At 42.8% G+C, this 12,145-nt stretch overlaps 1 protein-coding gene across 4 annotated transcripts in view; it reads left to right on the forward strand.

Annotated features, from left to right (window-relative positions):
• LOC134400794 (transducin-like enhancer protein 4) overlaps nucleotides 1-12,145 on the forward strand; it is a 151,465-nt gene that overhangs the window by 23,542 nt on the left and 115,778 nt on the right. The window lies entirely within an intron of this gene.

Consider the following 12,145-nt stretch of genomic DNA (forward strand, 5'->3'; position numbering starts at 1 on the left):
ACTGTTTCTCAAAAGTTACTTTTTTTGTTGCATCCATACTTTCAATGGTTGGCATATGGCTAACAAGTTAACATATTTCTCAATGCATTTAATTGCTTCCGATAATGGTTGCCATTTAAGCCAAATTGTTTTTCTGTAGAGTGGAGCTAAGTGGAGCTAAGTAGTGGCCAATTAGGGGGGGAAAACCAAATTCTAAAGATATGAAGATGAGAGTATTAAAATGGAAGCAGAAGTAAAACAAAGTAGTGAAAGGTACTGCAGGACCTAGATGTGGCAGAAATTACTAAGACACATGGATTTCTGTGAGGAGAGGAAGAGATGGTCTGTTGGCTTCTCAACTTCCTTACTCCAAAACAGGTGGACTAGGGTAGGGGGAAAAGGGGAAAGAGAAAGTGCTATAGGCTACTGGGTGCAGGAGAGAAGAACATAGGCAAAGGAAATGGAGGAATGGAAAGGAGTGGGAGGGAACCATGTGGAGGACAGTAGAGGAAGTTGGAGACAGTGTTGTGATGCAAAGCGAATCCCATCCATCCTCCAAACCATTCCTGAAAGGGAAGATGGAACCCTGAGGTCCTTCCTTTCCAATTCACTATGCCTATAAATTTCATAGGCCTTTCACTAGATTTATGGCAACGAGAATCTGGAGGTGCTTCCAGGTGAGGCTTTTATTATGCATTGCCCTGCTTCATTCACAGAATTTTACAATGGGTCTTCATCTTGTAAGCCTCCCATCTTTTCCTACTGCTTCCCCTATTTATTTTCTTTCCCCCCCAAAAATGTATTAAGGAGGAATGTGGATGGGTGGGGGAGACATCAAATCCTGTGTGTGTGTGTGTGTGTGTGTGTGTGTGTGCGCGCGTGCACACACACTCTTCTGCCTGTATAAGCTGTTTTGGCAAACTGGCCAATGTCGTTATCCAGGCACAAAAGGCAATGCACATCATCAGGCTTAAGTCAATCACAGTCTACACTGGAGTCTTGGTCTGAGGGAGGCTTTCAGAGAACAAGGAACAATGGGAAGAAATTACTTAATTAGTTTTCTCTACACGTCTCCGATTTCCCTGCAGTACCATTCACTCTGTATGACAGCCTTCCCATTTCACAGTACTTTCTTTGAAAGATGGCAGTGTATTAGCATGTGAGACAACTGAATGTAAGGGAGAGAGGGAGAGAGTCCACCACAGCAATGCCACTGTCTGCATTATTTCCCCCCCCCTTTTTTTTAGAAAAAGAAAAAATCTGTGCGACATGGCACAAAGTAAGACAGCTACTCTTAAGATAAAAGCTCACATTTGGCCAATGGCAGAAAAAACAGGCAAGAAAGGTGTGTGTGTGTGTTCTGTAACTCATCTCAAATGCACCACACGAGGAGTTTAAGAATGTGCAAGCTGCTAATATTTAGTTTTACGTCATTATGTTTTTAAAGACACTTGTCATACTTGTAGTAGAGTGTCTGGTTTCCAAATTTGTGGGCTTAGCCATATAGGTGTGTGTGAAATAAGTTATGTTTATGTTCAGAAATGTGGCAATTACTTCATGGCATTCACACACTAGTCTTGTTGGAAATGTTAGATTTGGCTCTCTTTGGGTTCTAATTGTAGCTCTGTCTTGGCTATGTGTGTGGCCTTCAACAAGTTCTTTCTCTCTAGTCACAGGACTAAGTTTGGGATAAAAGTGACTTACCACATACAGCTGTTAGGGACAAAACATATAAAGGAATATTATTACTTGCCCTCTGTCCTGGGGACAGGGTAGGGTACACAGTTGTAATAATATTGTTGCAAAGGTGTGCTGAGTCTAGTACATTAAGGAGAGCTTAATTATTCATGGATATAAGAGGAGGGAAATTACAGATTTAGGCTGCACACTTCTTTAGGAATAAGCCACATTGAACTCCATGGGATTTCCTTTGAAGTAAACATGCACAGGAATGTTCTCTTATGAACAGAATACCAAATGGTATCACAAGATAACATGGGAAGAGACTCAGAGACTGATAAGAAGGTTGCAGGTCCCACAGATAGACCTGTAGTAAGACTGTTTTGCTCAGTGGCAAAAAACCACAGCAGTAGCTTAAAACATTAGACAAACAAAGTTGTGGTTTTCTGTGTTTTTTCTTTCCTTTTTCTCACTTGATGCTTCATGGTTAGCTTTCACAAGCCTGACCAAAGTATTCTCATTTCCTTGTCACGTACCTCCATACACTTTGAAAGTAAATCGAAATACTTTGTGTGTGTTTTTCTGGATATCTGCTTTTGAGTCATAGAGAGAATGATTTAGAGGTTTGAGGTGTAGAAGAAGGACATTTTAAACATAATCAAAGTTTTTTGGTGCCAAAAACGTTTGTGTGAAGAGGTTTTTGGTGTGACAGACGTTAGCGCTTTTGGGCTGCAGCGGTTAGGGAAGGAAGGAAGCCTTCCCCATTCTAAGAAGGGGTGCGATTGTTGAAAAAGGTGGTGGCTGCAGAGGATCTGTGAGTAACGTGTTGTTTCAGTGTAACTTGCAAAGGTGAGGTTCACAACTCTCTTTCGTAGGCCATAGCTGCTTTACTGCTTTCCATGTTGGGCTGGAAACATGAGCAGATTTGCACACATCCGTCACCGGTTCTCTGAATATTGGCACTTGCCCTGACTAAAGCAATCTGTCATCTGCTGCCATAAGAGAGCTAGTATGGTCTAGTGGCTATAGTGCTACATTTGAAAGTAGGAAGCCCTAGTTCACATCCCTGGTCAACAATGAAGTTCACTGGGTCGCCTTCGACAACTCATCTCTCAAATTATTGAGGGGGAAGGAAGTTAAAAAAAAAAGGGGGGGGAGAACTTATTGAAAAGGTAAGATATTAATTAGAATAAATTAACTCTGCCAAAATGTCTATTGTGATGATTCATGATTCTCCCTTCCCAATAGCACTTCTGTATAGGACAGGGATTCCTGAAGGACATCAGCAAAGCTGTCTTTCCCCCTTCCTTTCTAAGAATAAGTTTCTAGTCCTCATGGTGCAAATAGTAAAGTATTAGAAATCTGGACAATTTGACACATTGCATCCCTCCCCCAACTTGCAGAATTGTCGAAGTCTGAATAAAATGTATAAATGGTTATAATCAAATAATTAGAGGTCTGTAGTTAAATATTTGGCTGGTTATTTCCAATTAATAGATGAATTTCAACCTTCCTTTTTTAACCTCTGCAGCTCCTGGTTATCTGCAACTATTTTCCAGTTTTTTTACATTATCCTCAGAGTTCAGGATTTGAATGCAGCCCCCCCTCCCACAATTGCTAATGCAGGGCCCTTGTGTGTGGGGGGAGGAGGAGTGTTAATTTTTTTAAAAATTGCATGCCTGCAATTTGTAGTGTTTTTTTTTAATTGCATGCCTGCAGTTTGCATTGGCAAAATAAAAAAAAAACCCTGTTTCGTTTCAAATTTCAAATTGCAGGTGTGGGGAATTTGAAGTGAATAAAAAACAACAACCACGCTACCCTCATGCGAGGGTCTTGATCTGGATTCACTCCTTCCCCCACTCCCACCCCTTTGTGAAAAGAAGAATTTTGTGCTCTAGGCCAGAACTACACAGGTACGGTAATATATAGGCACCTGAGGAAGCATCTCCCCTGTTAACAGCCATCTAGGGCTTTCCAATCTGCAGGATAGGCCCGGCTTGTGGATCCCCCATAAGTAGGAAGAGGAGGCATTCTCGGTGCCCCACATTCCTATAATCGTGGTACTCCTTCCCAGGAGAGAGGTGATTGGCCCCCATTATGACTCCTTTTCATTTACACCATCATTTGGCTCCTGATTTGTTGGATCTGCAGTTTTAGGTCAGATTATCATTGTTATATTTTTATTGTTTTAATGTGTAACTACAATTTTACGTCGGTTTGATTGGTACATGCTTTCGCTGCTCTGTGGTCCTTTGGGAGGAAGAGTGGGGTACAAGAATTTTAAATAAAATGAATAAATTCAATTGAAATTAAACAAATAAATAGTTTGGCCCCCTTCCATCTCCCCAGTTCCCCGTCACCACTCTTTTTCCAGCCTTCCTTTTCTATGGCTTACTGCTTACCTTGGTGCTGCCATCTCAGACCCTGCTCTCTTTGTTCTTGGCCTTCTGCTTTTTCTACCTATCTGTTTTCATACTCTTCTGCCTGCTTTGCTTTTTCTAGTGTCAGAGCAACAAAACAAACGGGAGCCAGAGATCTTTTGCTGTCAGTGCAATGACCTTTTCCTTTTCCCGATCCACTGTGACCTAAAGGCAGCTCAGCCAATTGTTGCCAATGGCTTTATCACCATGCCCCAAACCCATAGTATATTCCACAATGCTACAGACTTTACCCTATGCAAGTTGCACTAATCACATTTAAGAGAACCATGTAAATTAGGTCTGGACCTCCATTGTCTTATGTGTCATGTGACCTTTCATAGCGAACCAATTTCTCATCTGTGTATTAATGTGACCAGGCTTCTAGGAGTGCATGTACGTATCTCCAAGCCCTCCTCATCCTTTGGTGCGGTAGGTATCTGACTGTCTTAGAAATATTGTTGTCAATCACTTTTTTTCAGCTTAGGCAAGGAACACTACATTATGAGTAGGTGGTAGGAATAAGATTGATTGCTAATGCATGTTGCATTATTGTATCCCTAACTATATGCTCTTCTTTCTCACCTCTCTCAGACAGCAGTTTTGAAAACACATTTGTTTATTCTCCTTGAAAATAGGGGAAATGTTATAAATTGCCAGTTGCTTTGGTGAGGGAGGGGAAGATTACCATATCTTCCATATATATTCTGTTGTGTTCAGTTTTGGGCGGGTAATGTTGCTTAAGAGCATAAGAACACAAGAAGAGCCATGCTGGATCAGACCCAAGGATCTGTCTCATCCAGCATTTTGCACACACAGGGCCAACCAGACACCCACAGGAAACCCACAAGCAGGACATGAGTGCAAAAGCAACCACCCCATGCATTACTATTTTTAGGCATAGACCGTCGTGCAATACTTTTTTAAAAAAAACAAACCTGGCCGCCTCTCTAAAAATTAAATAGCGATTAGGGCCACACTGTAGCCCTGTACAGGCATTCACTGAATTCAAGAGGGCTAAAAGTGTAGAGATGCTGGTCCTGCTCCCAACATCCCCATGCATGTTGGGCCTCACCCTGCCCCTTCAGTTGCTGACCTTGCTGTGTTGAGTGGCGGTGCCTATTGCCAGGCACACAGCAGCTGCACCCTTCTTCTCTGTATCTTTGGCACACATGAGAATGCACATCCTGATCTTCCACACAAGGTGAGGCGGGGGGTGATTCTGATTGAGCCTTGATTCTTCCCTATGTAATGGATGTCTTCACTTGTACATCACTATACCTGTAGAGCCCATTCTTTTATGTATGCTGAATGCTCTGACGATGGGTGGTGTGGATGGTGGATGAAGCAGGAGCAGACCTAGCTTTCACGGCCTTTCATGGACATTCCTTCAAAGCAAGGGGGAGAGGGATTATCTGAGACACCCCATTTGTTAAGGGGAATCTGCCTCTGGTCCATATGAGAGTAAGTAGAAAAAAACCAGGTGGACGTTAGAGATTCTTGTTCGCTTGTTAGTTTGGCTCAGGGCGACAGTTTTGGGTATATAGTAGACCTGAGCTCTTAGGAATGTATAATAGTGCTGATATACATCTGTGTTGTCAGTGACTCTTGTAATAAAAATCAAATTAGAATAGCTTTCAAAATAATTTCCAAGTTACATGAATAGCATCCTGCAAAGACAGCTTTTTGAGACTTATTTCGTAGGGGCTTAACAGACTAGCTTATTTTGACTAAATAAGCCCCTGTGGTTGGGGGTAAACACACACTGATAACATGATAAGCCATCGTGGTTATTTCAGAAAAATAAACTATCGTGGTGTAATGTGGTGTGTGAACCCCAGCTCTGTCTTTTCAAACGTATCCCTTCCCTCTGAATCAAGGAAAGATTATGTCTCTGGTAGGTTTCTTCTTTCCAAGATGCAATTGGATAATGTTCCTAGACAAGGGTATACAATAACAGAGTGCAGTAATATCTCTCTATACACACACACCAACAGATTGGACATGCAGGGTAACTCCCAAGGAATACCATGACTTGTTGCCTGTCCAACTTTATTGTAAGTAGGTGAAATGATGTTGTGGCCACCATGTGCGGTATGATGCATCCTTCAGCCAGAAGTGTTACATTTAGTAGTGCCCTACAGAGATTTCTATGTAATAAGGCTGCAAGTGCTTTGTGTGGAGTCTGGTCATTGGCATGGGAATTGTAGGTGGCATAGGTGATGCGTAGAACATAAAAATCATATCAAATCATATAAAAAAGACACTAAGGAGCAGGCTGCTATAGATACGCAGACATACAAAACCTAGGATGGTGCACCAACCATAACAAAGCTCCTAGTAAACAATGTGGGGTTTTTTTTGGAGAAAAATCTTCTTTTCAAATTATAGACTTGCAACTGCTGAATTGCACTTTGGAAACATTAAGGCAATATTTCCTTGTAACTCCGAATTCCCTGATATTCTTAAGCTGACTATTTTCATCAGATATTACATGTTTTGCACATTGCCACTATAATGCTAAAAACACATTCACATGCTTAAATTTAATTTAATTTGATTAGGCATGTCTTTTATAATATTTTGCCCTTTGGTTGGTGACACCTTTCGGTCTGTGGATTTTTAATGCAGGTATTTTATTGAGTTTTCATCACAGCTATTTGATAATGAGCTCTCAACATGAATCAGTTGGTGTAGCTAGAAAATAAAAAAGTAACTATAACTCACCTCAAATAAGCCAAACACAAATTATACTGAAAAGGGTAGTATAGGAAAGACATTAGATGGGGAAAATGCTCTAATGAAACACATGAAGAAAGCTGAGAGCAAATGTATTGCTTGGAATATAAATGCTACATTACATTGATTTTATTGATATTGCATAGGGGTTGTTTCCCAGTAGCCTGAAACAGGCTGCTTGGCTTCCAAAAAGGTTGTGCAGCTAAACTAGCTGGGGTTTGGTAAAAGCCCCAAATACATAGAAAATAGCCCAAAATTACACAAATAAAAGTAATCAGTCATACAGAGTATAGTTAGCATTTGTTAGGCCCAAATCATAGAATGGCTTGAAGTTGGCTAACTTTGAATGATTGCTTGATGCTGTTTAATGCCTGATGCCTCCTAGCCATCTGTAGAGAAGGAAAATGATAGAAGGGATTGGGGAAATCTTGCAGAGTCACAGAGAACAGTGTGGGCGCATGTTAAGTTCCTATGACTAAAGTGTATTTGCATGTACTTTGCTGGATCTTGCCTCAGCCATCAGTCCATCTAGTCTTTGCCTTCTCATATCCAAGGGCTTGAGGGTAAATAGGGAGAAGCATAAATGCCATGCGTATAGTTAGTTGTTTCTATAAATGAAACTTCTCTTTACGTAAACTGTGATGAAGGAGGCATATGGAACACAGTGAATCTGGATGAAGAAGAGAGTAAAAAGTCCTATTCAGCTGTTCTGAGGAGTGCAAACAGGTGAGGAGAAGGAGCCCCAACTCTCTCCTGCATTACATTTGTTGCCCTCTATTCATGGAGGGTGACTCTTTGAAGAACAGAGCCTCCTGAATCTGTGGAAGCTCTCCACCCAAGCCAGGAAGCTGAAAATTAGGGGTGTGCACGGACCCCCCGCTCCGCTTCACTTGCAGATCCGCCATTTTCCGGATAGGGCCGCTCTGCCCTGCCCACTTCCGCTCCGCTCCGCTCGGAGCTCCGGATCCGGATCCGGAGCTCCGTTTCCCCCCCCCCATAGGCTTGCATTGAAAGCTAAAAAATTATACAACTTTTTTTTTGTTCAAGTTAGAAACCTCACGTTTGGCACCATGACACCTCATGGGGGTATACACATGCACGCCAAGTTTCAAAGCAATCCCATCATCCCCTGATTTTTGGGGAATTTTTGAAAATCGGGCACCCCATTCACACCCCTTTCCATAGCTCCGTCAATTTGCACGTTAGAAACCTCAAACACGCCACCATGAAAGCTTATCCAGGGATACATATGCACGCCGAGACTCAAGGCAGTCCCATCATCCCCTGATTTTTGGGGAATTTATGAAAATTCAACACCCCTTTCCATAGCTCCGTCAATTTTGCACGTTAAAAAAAAACCTCAAACTCACCACCATGACAGCTTATCCAGGGATACATACGCACGCCGAGACTCAAGGCAGTCCCATCATCCCCTGTTTTTTGGCGGGGCTTAAACCTGCAAAATTTGGAACTTCCAAAACTCCAAGTGAGCGCAGGAAGGACTTCTCCCCTGAGTCAAAGCCACACACACACAACATCCCTGCGAGGTGGGCAGGGGAGGAGGGAGGGAAGGCAGGCAGGCATGCAGCTGGCATTTCTGGGGGCATAAGGAAGTGAGCCAAGGATAAGCCAGTAATGCATATAAAATGGAATAAATCAATAAATAAACAAAGGAGGGGTGGAATTAAAAGCAGCAGTGTTGCTGAATAAACAACAAGAAGATTTTTTTAAAAAAGGCTATATCTGTCTTTTACCAGCAATAGGGGGACGTGCCCGGGGGAGGGGGAAGCAGCTGCCAGTTCAACTCAAGACAGCCACCAACAGCTCTGAGATTAAGAAGTAAATGCTCACTTCAACTCATAACAGGCATCGCTCCATCACTAAGAAGTAAACGCTCACTTCGACTCATAATAGGCATTGCTCCACCGTTTTACTCTCTTTGGAAGGCTCTAATGGCCTTCCAGTGCAGGAGAGAGTGAGGGCACGTCCACGATGAGATGCCCTAGGGGAGCTCATCCCCTTGCACCACATCTTGTTCCCCAAAGTTAGGGTGGGTAGCAGTGCTGTGTTTCTATCTCTTATTCTTGGCTTAGTATATGATTTCAGGTTGTGTTTGTGCATTTGGTGGGGCTACTGTTTTAAAAAACACTGGGAAAAGTCCGTTCAGATGAAGAAAGAGAAGTTTCCCAGAATCCCAAGTTACCCGTTTTGCCTATGCCCTCCTCTAACTTTGGGATCATGTGATCATGACCGGGAGCTGACTCTGCCCCTCAGCCCTTTGAAAAAGGTATTTTTCCCGCCGATTTTTTAAAAACTTCTAGCGCGCGACCCGTATGACGCAGAAAGTTGAGAGTAGTCTCAAAATGACCCCCATCCATGACTCTCTGTGCACAAGAATTTTCAGAACGATAGCTTAAAAACCAACCCAGTTATGCCCGAGTCTTTCCCGCAATGCAATCCTATGGGCGAAAAGCCGAAAACGCCGTTTGAGCCGCGCGGTTGACCCGATTTTCAAAAAAATATAGCACGTGACCTGCACGACGCAGAGAGGTGAGAGTGGTCTCAAAATGACCCCCATCCACAACTCTCTGAGCACAAGAATTTCCAGAACGATAGCTTCAAAAAGAACGTAGTTATCCGCGATTATTTGCCGCAATGCAATCCTATGGCGAAATGTTTTCAAGATGGCGACCGGAGCGCTCCGCCTGAACTAGGAGCTCCGAAAAATGGTCGCTTCTCTTCACCTTGCTTCTAGGGGTCCGCGGTCCGCTCCTACTCCGCCTCTGGGTAAGGCGGAGCAGGCCAATCCGCTACTGCTTCTACGCTCCTAATCGGAGCGGATCACACCCCTACTGAAAATCCATGCGTAGAAGCTGACAAATACAACCAAGGAGAACGGCGGTTCTGGAGTGCTCCTTCTGTTCACACATTTGCTTCATTCGGAATGCCTGAATAGGGCTTAAGACAACTCTAAGTGGCTAGAAGTGCAATGGAAGTCCATATTATACCTCAGTGGGAAGTAGTGGTTAGGGAGTCAGATAGGATTGGAGAGACCCAGGTTCAAATCTCCATCTTGCCATGAAGCTTACAGTTGACCTTGAGCCAGTCACTCTCTCCCCTCATATCCTATCTTAAAAGGTGGTTGTGGGGGCGGGGAAGGACATGCCATATCCTCCACTTGGAGCTCCTTGCAGAAATGGTAGGAGATCTGTTCAATAAATAAACATACGTGCATGAATTATGTTTTTCTAATGAATGTGACCAAACTTTAGAGAGGAATATTGTGTAATCGACCGAATGTGTGTGTCTCAAACCAGTTTTTTTTTTAGAAGCAGAGTTAATGTTATAAACATGGACTTGTTTTTAAAATGCTGAACATTTAAATGCAATAAAACTGTATATGAACAAACATTTTCAGAAACTGAACCAGCCTGTCTTCCCTGGGTCATCACTGGCGTGTTTTTATGCAAGGGGAATGTTTCTGAGTGCTAAGGGAAAAGAGCGGCAGACACGTCAGTATTTGTGAATGTTTTTGACAAATTATGGCAGCCCAGGCTATCCTTTTTAGGTTTTGGCATGAACAATCGCCCTTTTATTGGGCCATTAATGCTCTTTCGGAACATTGTGCCGCATCCGCAGGCAATAATTTAGCAGCTGTTTATCAGAAGCTTTCATAAAGCACTGAATAGTCTTCTAACATTCAGTCACCCTAACATCAGCATTACAGATTCCAGGCCCGCTTTAAATGGAGATCTGTGAATGTGGTTGCTCAGGGATGCGTGACCCACATAACCTATAAATTTGATTGGAAGTTACATTGCTGGCATAGGCTGATGGGTAGCAGATTAGAACCCTGATTAACCATGTGATTCGCAGGCTGGGAATATATTGTCTAAGCAAGATTCATCAGATGCAATCAGAATTTCAAGTGGTCAGATGAAATTCAAATGTGCCGTGTGGCTCTCCCTCGCACCCCCCCCCTTGTGCTTTTCTTCCTAGGTTGCCTCCTCTCTTCTCTCCCCCCACCCCCTTTTCCAGCGCTGAAAATACTTCTTTGATGAATCTGCTCCTCACCCTAAAGCTGTCTGTCTGTTGTTCATCAGAAAGCAGGTCGCAGTTCAGTGAGCAGAAGAAAAGATTTTAATAGAAGCTGTGCCAAGGGCTGTAATGCATCATTTTAGGGCCCTAATTACATTACAATGACAAATATCAATGGTGACAACAGCAATAACCTACATCCTTTAATGGCTATGCTGGAAAAGGAGTTTGGGCGCTGTGCCATTAGATTAGACTTGGTTTCAAAACAGAGGCCATTAGAAGTGTGTGTCCACAGTATTATTGGCCGATAACTGAAGCCCACTGGAAAGCCCTGTAAATAAATGCCTCTCTAAAGCACGGCCCCATGGGACAAAAGAAGCAAAATTAGATGACCATGGAAGCAGCCGTGTTTCCGAGGCAACTTTAGCTTTCAAAGTGAAGAATTGGCTACTTAATTTCGTGAAATCCTGCTTCTCTTTCCCCCTCCCCTTCCGACTCTTTCTCTGCTTCCTGCTGCCAATTAGAGGGGATCATAAAAACAATTGGCAAAAGCATCTGGATGAAGAAAAAGAGCATCTTAAGCAAAAGTAACTTCCTTAAACATTTTGTAGCGCAGTACAGAAAGTTGTTACCTGTAAAATCGATACAAGTAAGTTTTGTGTACAGAGTCACCCCCCTCCCATCCCGCAGTCAAGAAATCCTGCCATGCATATAAACCTAGTGGTGAAGGGGTGTGTGCTGTACATTCTCACTGTGAATAAATGAGACAACATTATTTTGAGTACTTCTTAAATGTGTTTTGATAGAACTGGCTTTTTGAAAATCGATATCAGGAAGTAAGGGTTCTGTGCTAAGTTCTCTTAAAGATTGCATTGCATCGGTGCACAAAATTGGGGGCACTTTTCTATCGTCTCAGTACAGCTACACAAATGAAATATAAAGAAGCTGTGTTAGCTTATTCCATATCTTCAAGCTCTCTGTAATGGTGTTTGCAGAGATTCCCAACCGGTGGGTTGGGAAGAACTCATTAGTTAATACAGTAAGTTTCCCAGTAGGAATAGGTAGTGTGTCAGGAGGGGAGGAGATGCAGATGTAGCACAAAGTCCTGATCAAGTTTAATTTCTAGCAAAAAGGAGTTGAAGCAGATGTATGGGCTTTTAATAGAAATGAGACATGGACAAGTCCCTCTACATAGAAACGTATTGGAGAGCCACAAACTACCAGTATGATTATCCCCCCACCCCCTGTAAAGGAAAGCATTCAATTCACCAGTGCCTCATTTGGGACACTCT

This window comes from Elgaria multicarinata, chromosome 6 (assembly GCF_023053635.1).
Source record: "Elgaria multicarinata webbii isolate HBS135686 ecotype San Diego chromosome 6, rElgMul1.1.pri, whole genome shotgun sequence".
Taxonomy (NCBI): Eukaryota; Metazoa; Chordata; class Lepidosauria; order Squamata; family Anguidae; genus Elgaria; species Elgaria multicarinata.